The sequence below is a fragment of the Microtus pennsylvanicus genome, chromosome 14 (genome assembly GCF_037038515.1).
Source record: "Microtus pennsylvanicus isolate mMicPen1 chromosome 14, mMicPen1.hap1, whole genome shotgun sequence".
Lineage (NCBI taxonomy): Eukaryota > Metazoa > Chordata > Mammalia > Rodentia > Cricetidae > Microtus > Microtus pennsylvanicus.
In genome coordinates this window covers 36,557,104-36,568,907 of record NC_134592.1, presented here as the reverse complement: position 1 = coordinate 36,568,907, position 11,804 = coordinate 36,557,104, and the positions used below count along the sequence as shown (strand labels likewise).

The window sequence follows — 11,804 nt, the reverse complement described above, 5'->3', positions numbered from 1 at the left end:
ACAAATACAGACTACTTCATAAATGTGCATGTCATCCTTACTTGGGCCACGCTCATCTTCTCTATATCATTCCACATTGGTATATGCGCTGCCAAAGTGAGTACTGGAAAAAAATTAAAGAAACAAGAAAGTAACCAAGGACCCACTTGTTTTATTTTACTAATTACTGTCTTACTATATAGCTCAAACTATAACAGGGCTCCAGACCTTAGTAGGCCCCTAGACCTTAGCACAACTGACTTCATGATGAAGCGCCGCTCAGAATGTAAAACTCAGCACGTAGACCACACCACCTGCCCAGATGAAAACAGACCTACTCCATCAAAGTCCATAGTTCTGGGGCAGTCTCTAAATGTACTAACTTGGCTTTTTGGCTTCTGTAGCGCTGCTTTTAACTAACTGCTCTTGTTAACTGAAGTGTGTCAACCGGAACATGGTTTTTTGTGTTTAAAAGCTCACCCTGAGAAAAGCTCAGAGCTTCACTGAGATCCCAAACACACAGTGTAGTCACTGGCCAGCTAAAATAAGACTTTCTATTGCCTTAAGCCTTTATCTGAGCAGTCTTCTCTGATGAATACCCCACAACAAGACTAGCCTTGAACTCAGGATCCTCCAGCCTCTGCCTCCTGTGTGTTGGAATTACAATCAATCCCACTTCTTTTGCCTAAGAACATCAACAAAAAATGTACTAGAGAAGAATTTGAGAAAAAGGAGATGTTTTATTTAATTTGAATATTTATTTCTCAGCACCGGGGATGGAACCTAGGGTCTCACGCATGCTCGGCAAAGTAAGCAGCAGCTTGCATGTGGGGAGACACAGCAAAACACAGGGACCCGAGTTTGGATCCCTAGTACCCACATGAAAACCAAGCATGGCAGTGTGGCACCTCTCTGATCCTGGTGCTGGGTGAGTGGAGGTCTTTGGGGACAGGTTAATAGTCACCAGACTCTCCAAAAGCCATGGGCTTCAGGTTCAGTGAGAGAGCCCCTCTCAAAAAGCGAGGTGGAGAACAAACGAAGAAGTTAGCTTTGATCTCTGGCCTCTGCACATGCTCATGCGTGGGCAACCCGGGAACCATACACACAGAGCAAACACACACACACACACACACACACACACACGCACGCACGCACGCACGCACGCAGCCTGAACACCAGGGCCTGGCTTGTGTTGAGAAAGTTTCCACACTGTCAGCAAACAGATACAATACCTGGGGAACAGTCCTGACTGACATTTAAATTTGGCTGCAAGTGGCAAGAAGAAGCTTCTGGAAGCTGCTCTCTCGGGCTTGAGATAGGGACACTTCTGAGCAAAGGCTGCAAGTTTCAGTGTGTGGTTCTTCTAGAACACTGTGCCTGTGACCTCACACTGGCAAATGACTATCAGACTTGGCCGGTGAACTGAGACCCAATTAGCCACGTTGGACCCTTCTTGGAGATTTGGCTCTGCAAATGGACAGATAGATCAAGAGACGCACAAGGCAAAGGCTGGAAAGGTCTAAGTGCAGGCACCTCCGTTTCTGTGAGACCGCGTTGTCAGCCTCCTGGCATTGGATGTGGCCTTGCTCCTGGGAGCACTCTCAACTCGGCCTATCGTTTATTTAGGTATAAGTTCTTACTATCTGGTTCAGGCAGGCTTCAAAATTGCGGCAATCCTGCCTCCCCCTACTGAGTGCTGGGATTTACAAGTGTGAGTCACCTCACCTGGCCTAGGGTGCTTTTATTTACGCCCGTGAGTTTGTCCACCAGCAAGAGGAAGCTATGTAACCTGTAACCTGCTGTTACAGTTTAGATCCAACAAATGTCCGCAAAGGCTGTGAGCTAACAGATTGGTTGGCCGCTGATGGGAAGTGACTGAATCTTTGACCTCATCAACAGACTTTTCTTTGACTTCCTTGTGCAGTCCTTGGCATATTTTCTCACATAGATCATGAGCACAGTCAAGTATATGATTATTCCCAGAAAAGAAACTCATAACAAAAATTAAACAAAAGGGTTTTAATGTATGTTATGTACAGGTATTATATAAGGCATTATTTATTTATTGATTGATTGATTGATTGATTGATTGATTGAGACAAAGTCTCAACTATGTAGGGTGGAACTCCACATGTAGATCAGGCTGGCCTTGAACTCATAGAGCTCTGCCTCTGCCTCCCAAGTGCTGGAATGAAAGGCAAGCATCATTATCTGTGGTGGTTTGAATGAGAATAGCCTCCATAGTCTCATCTATTTGAATGCTTGGGCTCCAGTTGTTGGAACTGTTTGGGAAGGATTAGGAGGTGTGGCCTTGCTGGAGGAGGTGTGTCATTGGCTTTGAAGCTTCTAAAGCTAACACCATTCCTGGTTAGGCTTTTTTTTTTTAAGATTTACATCTTTATTTATGTTGTATATAGTGTTCTGCCTGCATGTATGCCTGCACACCAGAAGAGAGCTCCAGATCTCATTACAGATGGTTGTGAGCCACCATATGGTGGCTGGGAATTGAACTCAGGACCTTCAGAAGAGGTCATCTCTCTAGACGCCCTAGTTAGTTTTTCTTTCTCTGCCTCCTACTGTGGTTACAGTTGTAAACTCTCAGCTACTGCTCCAGTGGCACGCCTGCCTGTCTGCTGGCATGCTCCTACCATGATGGCCATGGGCTCAACCCCTGCTAGTGTAAGTTACCAATAAACTCTTTCTTCTATAAGTTGCCTTGGTCACAGCAGCAGAAAAGTTGCTAAGACACCATGCCTGGCTAACAGAAAGCACTTCTATGTCCTTTCATTTTCTGTTACCCTTGGCTATGAAAAATTAAATAATATGGCTAGAGTGACGGCTCCGTGGTTGAGAGCGCTGGATGGTCATGCAGAGGTCATGGGTTCCATTCTCATCACCTCACAACTGTCTATAATTCTAGTTCCAGGGGATCCAATGCCCTCTTTTGGCCTCCATGGGACCAGGGATGCATGTGGTACACAGATCTACGTACAGGCAAAACATCCATACATATAAAATAAATAATAAAAGGATTTTTAAAAGAGGGACTGGAGAGATGACTCAGTGGTTAAGAGCACTAGTTGCTCTTCCAAGAGGATCTGAGTTCAATTCCCAGCACCCACATGGGGGCTCACAGTGGTTACAGGTCCCATGCCCTCTTCTGGTGTGCAGTTGTACATGCAGACAAAGCACCCATACACATAAAAGATATAAATAAATAATTTTTAAAAATTTAAGAAAGAAGAGGATCTAAGTTTGTAAAATGGATAAATTTAATAGGTCTTTCTTTGAACACCTAGTTAAATTAAAATTCTATTTATAATATAATTTTTCATGTCTATTTTGCGTTTTTGTTGTCAATCATTGTTATCAATCTCATACGCCCATAGCAAGATTTCCTTTCTCTTTTCCAGCCTCAATTTTCAGAACTGACATTTAAAAGCACCAGTTCAAGGCTATCGACCTGGAATTTCAAAATCAACACTTTAATCTCTACAGGTTGGTTAGGCCACACCAGGTTTTCTAGAGGCAACAATATGGAGGTGAGATACTGTCAGGCAACCATCCTGGCCCCAATCCCAAAATCACATTTTAGATTAGACATGCAAGGAATATCAATTATATTATGTAATGAATTTTTTAAAAACACAGTAAAGAGGAAGTAGCCATAGGCACATTGTTTAGTTTTAGAAATTCTAGAGATAGATGGAATCTTAGGTTATAGGCTCATCTCTTTGCTAAATGAAGAGCTAACATTAAGGAATTTGTTTAGCATTAGTGACGTGTGCTACTTACTGTGAATTGCTTCCCAGGGAGTCACCAAGGGGGTGGAGTTCCCCTCTTACATGTCTTAGGAAGTCCCAACACTAAGGGATATACCTCTTGGACAAGCAGCTAGAGTTCCTTCCATCCCAAGAGCGGAGTATATTCTGATAGAATTCCATATGAGATAATTTTTCATATGGGGCCAGATACCCTGATGTCTCTGTTATGACTCTTGCTACCTACTTACCCCGAGTGGTTTGGAGTAAGCATCTGTCTTTTTTCTCTGGAGTCCAGGGAAACCTCATGTAAAGAGATCTCTAAGGAGAGAACCGGTTACTTCAGCTGTCACAGTTTTAGCCTCCATCAAGTTACTTGTTAGAGACACCGACTAATACCCAAAGTGACACAAAACATTTGCATCAATTCAGAATGCACGCCCCTGAGTTTTACACTTATTGATTTATTTGTTTTATGTAGGGGTGGGGTGAGCAGGCGCACACACCAGGACGTGTGTGTGGAGGTCAGCAGACAGCAAGAGGAAGTTGGTTGTCACCTGTCACCATGTGAATCTAAGAGATCAAACTCAGGTCCTTAGGCTTGGCAGCAAGTACCTTAGCCTCTGGGCCTCCTTGCCAACTCAGGGTGCATTCTTAAACAGTAAAAGGACTCGTCAGCAGGGATTCTCCCTAGGGCTCACCAAGAGTAAATAGATTCACTATTTCTCATTCCTCTACAAATTACAATAGAGATTATTGCAAAAATATACTTAAATTCAGGGCTGACGAGATAGCACATCAGGTAAAAGTTCTTGCCATACAAGCCTGATGACCTGACTTTGATTCCAGGAACGCACAGTGAAAGGAGAGAACTGACTCCCGAAACTTGTATTCTTACCCTCCCTGCAACCAAGGCATGACACTCATATACATGCCTGCATACATGCGCTTCCTCTCTCTCCTTCCCTCCCTCTCTTTCTCTCCTTCTCTCATAATAATGACAAAGAAAAATTTAAAGAACCTCAAATACAGATGCGAGCGATACATTTTCTAAGAATCTTATTCATTATCTCGCAATGGCAGGCAGCACAAATGGCCAAGCCTCAGACAGCAGAGATCATTTATCTCCTATCGACTGGTACTACAGAGTGACCCAAGAAGGATCCAGATGGTTCTCGTGCCTCAAACATGGGGAGAGATGGAGATTAAAGCAAAATCCAAAGATGAATGCAAACTGGGCCAAACAGAGAAGCAAAGAGTGTAAGCATTGTGTCAAACAAAACCTGAGCTTCCCTGTAACATAACCAAACACCAGTCAGCAAATGACCTAACTGGGCCTTTTTAAATGTTTTAATTAGCACCCGGCTCTGTGTGTGTGTGTGTGTGTGTGTGTGTGTGTGTGTGTGTGTGTGCACGTGCATGCACACGTGTGTGCATGTTTAGCCACATGCATGTTACAGAAAATATGTGGCGGACAGAGGACAACTTGCGGAAGCCGTTTGCCTTCCTGGGCTTAACCTTGAGTCATCAGACTTGGGAGCAAGCTGCTTTACCTGCGGACCCGTGATTCATTTGAAACTGAAGAACTGGCTCCGTGGTTGAGAGCACATGTTGCTTTTGCAGGGACATGGGTCTGGCTCCCAGCACTCACATGGTGGTTCACAGCCATCTCTAGCTCCAGTTCCGGGGGATCTGATGTCCTTTCCTGGCTTCTAAAGGCACCAGGCACACATGTGTGCACATGCAGGTTTGAGGTCTTGATGTCCCTTCTTGGTTATCAGATGGCACAGGGGAAGGTTCTTATTTTCATTAACAAAATAATTTGAGAAAGAACTCAAATGGAAGCTCAGGATAATTTTTATTGGCATTTAGAAGAAAAACCCCCGATGGCAGGCAAACTGTAAATACCAGTTTTCCTGCACCTAGAGAAGAGTGGATGAGGGAAATTATGCTATTTAAATTGTCGTGGCCAGAGGCCTGGTGGAGAAACAGCCTCATTGCAGGGAAGGAGGCTGTAGAGAAAGAGTAAAGAAGCTCAAAATGTTGGGGGGAAAGTGTACTTAGAAAAGAGAAAGTGGTCGGGCGGTGGTGGTGCACACCTTTAATCCCAGCATTCGGGAGGCAGAGACAGACAGATCTCTGTGAGTTTGAGACCAGCCTGGTCTACAAAGTGAGTTCCAGGACAGCCAGGACACAGAGAAACTGTCTCAAAAAAACAAAACAAAACAAAAGCGGAAAAGAAGCTATGCTTTTCTGAACGATTCTCATTAATACTAGCAATTCTCATAATGATTCTCATAATTAGTAATAATTCTTATCAAAGGACTATCAACTGGTACTTCAAAATGACTCAAGAAAAACTACAAATAGTTCTCATGTCTCTAACACAGGGGAGATAAACATTAAACCAACATCTGAAGATAAATGCTAAACTAGGCTAAACACCTATCTCTTTAAGATGCCTTAAGGGGAGCCTGCCTTCCTAGGGGTGATCCTTTGACCAGGAGATTGATCCACCCTGTTGGTACATTATATCTCCACCCAGGCTGCAGACTCTATTGACCAGAAAGGGTTTTCCCTACTTCAATACTTATTCAGACAAAATACTCATACACATAAAATTTCAAAACAATTAAAAAAAAAGATAATTATTAGAAACCAGAAGAGGGGTTCGAGCCCCTGGAACTGGAGTTGCAGACAGTTGCAAGCCACCATGTGGGTGTTGGGAAGGAATCCAGGTTCTTAGGAGAGCAGTAAGTGCTCTTAACTGCTGAGCCAGTTCCCCAGCTCCATCAGTGAGAAAAAGGTGTGGTTAATGGATTGTTTCAAAATGCAAGTTTAAGGAAAATAACAGAAATGAACCAATAAATAAGAGGTGGAATTACAAACAAGTCATAAATTTAAAAGGTTTTTTAGTTGCTTAAAAAACCAAATACTTACAGAAGAGAGAAGAGCTTGAAGTAACAGATTGGCGCTTACCCTTCCACAGCAGCTGGGAACTCAGTTTGGCTAGGAACTCTCCACTGCGATGCTATACTGAGGATCCAAGGACCTCCCTGGATGATACTGACACTGGAGAAAACAAAATAACAAGCTAACTGAGTATTTTCTTGATATCAACAACAGAAAGCATTCTCCAGGGATGGGGATGTCTGATGCCAGAGATAAAATCAAAATCTTTCTGGCCTCTCACCGGTGTGTATGGTGTGGGGCCTGACTCTGAGGGGCTACTGTATGTACCAATAGGCTCAGGAAGAATAATACTCTGCCCCTTTCTTTGAAAAAGCATTGACCAGAGACCCGAGTTAGTTAAAACTTAAGGAGGGGGCCTGGCAGTGGTGGCACACGCCTTTAATCCCAGCACTCGGGAGGCAGAGGCAGGTGGATCTCTGTGAGTTCGAGACCAGCCTGGTCTACAAGAGCTAGTTCCAGGACAGGAACCAAAAGCTAAGGAGAAACCCTGTCTCAAAAATCAAAAAAAAAAAAAAAAAATGAAGAAAGCAACTTTCCAAAAAAAAAAAAAACTAAAGAGGGGTTGCTGTTATAATATGTAGCCATCTTTACGCATGCGCAATGCCTAACAAACACCATTGGGACTTTAAAATTACAGTTCTAAATATGATAGACACTCTGTGTCTCTCTGTCTCTCTATCTCTCGGTCTCTGTCTTTGTCTGTCTCTCTCTCTGTGTGCTCTCTCTCTCTCTCTCTTGTGTTCTCTCTCTCTCTTGTGTTCTCTCTCTCTCTTGTGTTCTCTCTCTCTCTCTCTCTCTCTTTCTCTCTCTCTCTCTCTCTCTCTCTCTCTCACACACACACACACACACACTTGGAAGCACTAAGTAGCCTACCTTGGTTTTAGTTTGCAGAATAGCCTTAAATTTTTGCTGCCCAACAGAGAGGAGCTGCTGCTCCCTCAGGTCCCAGCCAGCCAGTCATGAGCAGAGACACATGCCTAGCATCCCAGCACTCTGGTGGTTGAGGCAGGTGGATTGTGGTTTGTCTCCTTTATTATTTTTTGAAGATTTATTCATTTTGTTTGTTTAGTATTTTGTCACGTGGATATGTGTTCATTATGTGCATGCCTGGCACCCAAGACAGAGGAGGCATCAGATGCCCCTGGAACTGGAGCTATGGATGGCTGTGAGCTACTGTGTAGGTGCTAGGATCAAACCCAGCTCCTCTGGAAGACATGGAAGACGAGACAGTGCTTTTAACCCCTGAGTACTAGGCACTAATTGTGTGTTTTAGGCCAGTCTGAGCTACAAAGTGAGACTGTTGAAAAGAAGAAGGGGAAGGAGGAAGAGGAGGAAGAAAAAGAAAATATCTCAACCACGGTTATGGGTTTTCCTTGGTATTGCTGGATTTTTGCTAGGTTTAAGACTTCAGTTACGAACTAACAATGTGTCATTCTGCAAAGCCTTAAAGAGTTTGGATTCTGATCCACTGAAGTGAACCTATGCTTGGCAGCAGGACAAGAGGCAACACGTTTGACTGGAATGTTGATCCGAATGCTAGGGGATGGTTCCTAGCTAATTGCTTACTACTGACTTCAGACAGCTAGGGAAGCAGCAAAGGGGTGGTTCCCATGGCTGACTGGAGCTGCCCTTCACTGAAGTTTACTGGATGGGATGCTAAATCTTCACCCTGGGGACTTGAAGAGATGGTTCATCAGGGAAAGCACTTGCCACAAAAGTGTAAACACCAGAGTTCAGGTCTCTGGGTCCAGTAGAAGAGACAAGGAGAATCCCTGGAGCGTGCTGGCTAGACCAATCAGCAAGCTTAGGCTCAAGTGAGAAATCCTGCCTCTCTGTATAAGTGGGGAGTGAAAGAGGAAGACCCCCAAAGTCAACCTCTGTCTTGTGCACACACACACACTCACATACACACACACACACATACACACACACATACACACACATACACACACACATACACACACATACACACACATACATACATACACACATACACACACACATACACACACACATACACACATACACACACACATACACACACACATACACACGCACATACACACGCACATACACACACACATATACACACACGCCACACATACACACACACATACACACACACATACACACGCACATACACACACACATACACACGCACATACACACACTCACACATGCCACACATACACACACACACATACACACACATACACACACACATACACACACACACACTCACACATGCCACACATACACACGCACATACACACACACATACACACGCACATACACACACACACATACACACGCACATACACACACTCACACATGCCACACATACACACGCACATACACACACACATACACACACATACACACGCACACACACACACACACACCTTTCGCACACGCACTCAAACATAAGCACACACACACCCTCTGAAACTATAAGCCCCAAATAAAACTCTTACTTTATAGAAAAGTAACTAAGACACATTTCAAAAAATGATAAAAACAAAACAACTTCTGCCTGTTTGTGTTAGGGCATCTCCCTGGAGGGGCCTAAAATAAAACCCAGGTAAAGTTCTGTTTAGCAGACCCTTTCAGCCAAATGGAACACTTTGCTTCCCATTTTAAATACGGAGGACTTTTTAAAATTAAATATTCTTCTTCTAGGTTGGTTTCCATCATGTAAGTCTCTGTACCCAGAAGACCAGTGTTGGTAACGCCAAGCTAGGGTGTGTGTGTGTGTGTGTGTGTGTGTGTGTGTGTGTGTGTGTGTGTGGACACTGGAAGAGTAAAGTTTTAGTCTGAATTAAAACTGTCCCTGGGGACCGCAGCACGATGGTCAATGGGTAAAGACACTTGGTTCTGAACCTGATGATCTGACTTCATCCCTGGGACCCACACAGCGGAAGAATGAAACAGTCTCCTACAAGTTCTTCTCTGACGTCATAGGCATGCTATGGCATGAGCCCTAAATAAATACTAAATAAGTAAATAACAAAAACAAACACCTGTGTGACAGGAGAATCCCTGAGAGCTAGTCTGTCATGTGCAGTGGTGAACAACAGAGATTCTGTGTTGGTGGAGGCTGCTCGTTCACTCCTGGCTGCTCAGACCCAAAATAACTGCACAAAACTGTATTAATTAGACATTGTTTGGCCAATGACTCTATCGTATTCCTAGCAAGCTCTTATATCTTAAATTAACCCTTTCCTATTATTTTTGTATTTTACCACGATGCTTGTAGTCTACAGGCAAGGTTCCAGCTGCCAGCTCGCGTTCCAGCTGCTGGCTCATGTATTTCTCCCTGACTCGGCCTTCTTTTTCCCAGCATTCAGTTTAGGTTTCCTGCCTGGCTTTATTTTACTCTGTTAAGCCGTTGGCCGAAAGCAGCTTTATTCACTAACCAATAAAAGCAACACATATATAGAAGGACTTCCCACACCAATTCTGTCTCAAACAGAAGGTGGAAGTTAAGGACCAACACACTAAATTGTCCTCTGACATCTATATTTGATAAAAGTTTTATATTTATTTGCATTTTTCTAAACAGTCTAAATATAAATACACTGTGATCTTTAAATTTTGGCCTTTTCTTTTATTAAGTCAGGTGAACAAATCTGGCAGTTAGGATCTCTTGACTAGGAATGAATATGAAAAAATACAGAAAAATAAGTAAAAGTTTAGAAAAGAAGATAGGAATATGTTAATACTATGGTGCATAAAGCAACAGTAATTAAATATATCATCACAAAGACTATTTATAATATGTGTGTCTATTTGAGAATTAAGTTAAATTAAAATTTTAATTCTTTTGTTTGCTTATTTTCAAGACAGTTTCTCTCCGTGCAGCCTCAACTGTCCTGTAACTAGTTCTGTAGACCAGGATGGGCACAAACTCACAGAGATCCACCTGCTATAATTTTTTTTTTGTTTTGGTTTTTTTGTTTTGTTTTGTTTTTTCAAGACAGGGTTTCTCTGTGGCTTTGGAGCCTGTCCTGGAACTAGCTCTGTAGACCAGGCTGGTCTCGAACTCACAGAGATCCGCCTGCCTCTGCCTCCCAAGTGCTGGGATTAAAGGCGTGCGCCACCATCGCCCGGCCACCTGTTATAATTTTTAAAATTATATATCCGCCTGGCTATAATTTTTAAAAATGATTACATTTTGATTTTAAAAAAAGAGTTATTTACTTTATGGGTATGAATGTTTGGTCTGCATGTATGTGTATGTACCACATGTGTCTAGTGCCCAAGCAGACCAGAAGAGGGTGTCAGATACCCTGGAACTAGAGTTTCAGGTGGCTATGAGCCATGTTGGTGCTGGTTGACCAGCCAAGGCCTTCCGCAAGACCACTGAGCCGTCTCTGCAGCCCCAGGTGCCCGGATTTTAAATGAGAGGCTAATACCAATAAATCCTATTTGTGTCACGGTTTATTTCACCACTAGAGGTGGATTTTTCATTAGCAGTAAAATGTCCAGAGTAAATCAAACACCATAATCACAGGCAGAGAGGAACCTGGGTGCCCAGCTAGCAAAACTTCCTGGGGTGTGATTCTCCATTTGTGATAAAGTATATTATGACTGAAATGGGAAAAAAAAACTTGCCATCAAACAATCACGCATATTCAAGCCCCACTGGGTCCTGTTCTAGCTCAAGGCACTGCCCCTGCCTCTGTTCTGTAGAGGCATTCTGATCTGAGATGGGAATCCCAGAGCCAGAAGACTGTGAAATACACATCTGACGGTGGAGAAAGGCAGTGGAGTGCATAGACGCTTCCACTCCTTACCATGCATTTGGCAATCACCAATAGGGCCTTGGGGCAGCTGTCCCATCCGGCCTGCCTTTTGCGATATAAACAGCATAGGCATAAGCCAACCAGCGATAAGAATAATTCTCGAAATAATGACCTTTGTTCTTGAGATTCAAAAAAATGGAAGCATATCGCATGACTAGGTTGCCACAGGGATCAATGTGCGCCATCTGTCCGCCTGCATTAAGAAGACGTCCACCACCCCCAGTTCTGTGATCGCTCGTCATCTACTGGGAGAAGCCTGGGGACACCACCAACTATATGTATAAGC

The 11,804-nt window shown here is 43.5% G+C and overlaps 1 non-coding gene across 1 annotated transcript; it reads right to left on the bottom strand.

Moving 5' to 3' along the window:
• Positions 1-104, bottom strand: LOC142835450 (U6 spliceosomal RNA). Its single transcript, XR_012907876.1, has one exon. It is a non-coding gene; the product is annotated as a U6 spliceosomal RNA (small nuclear RNA).
• Positions 105-11,804: the final 11,700 nt, after the last annotated feature.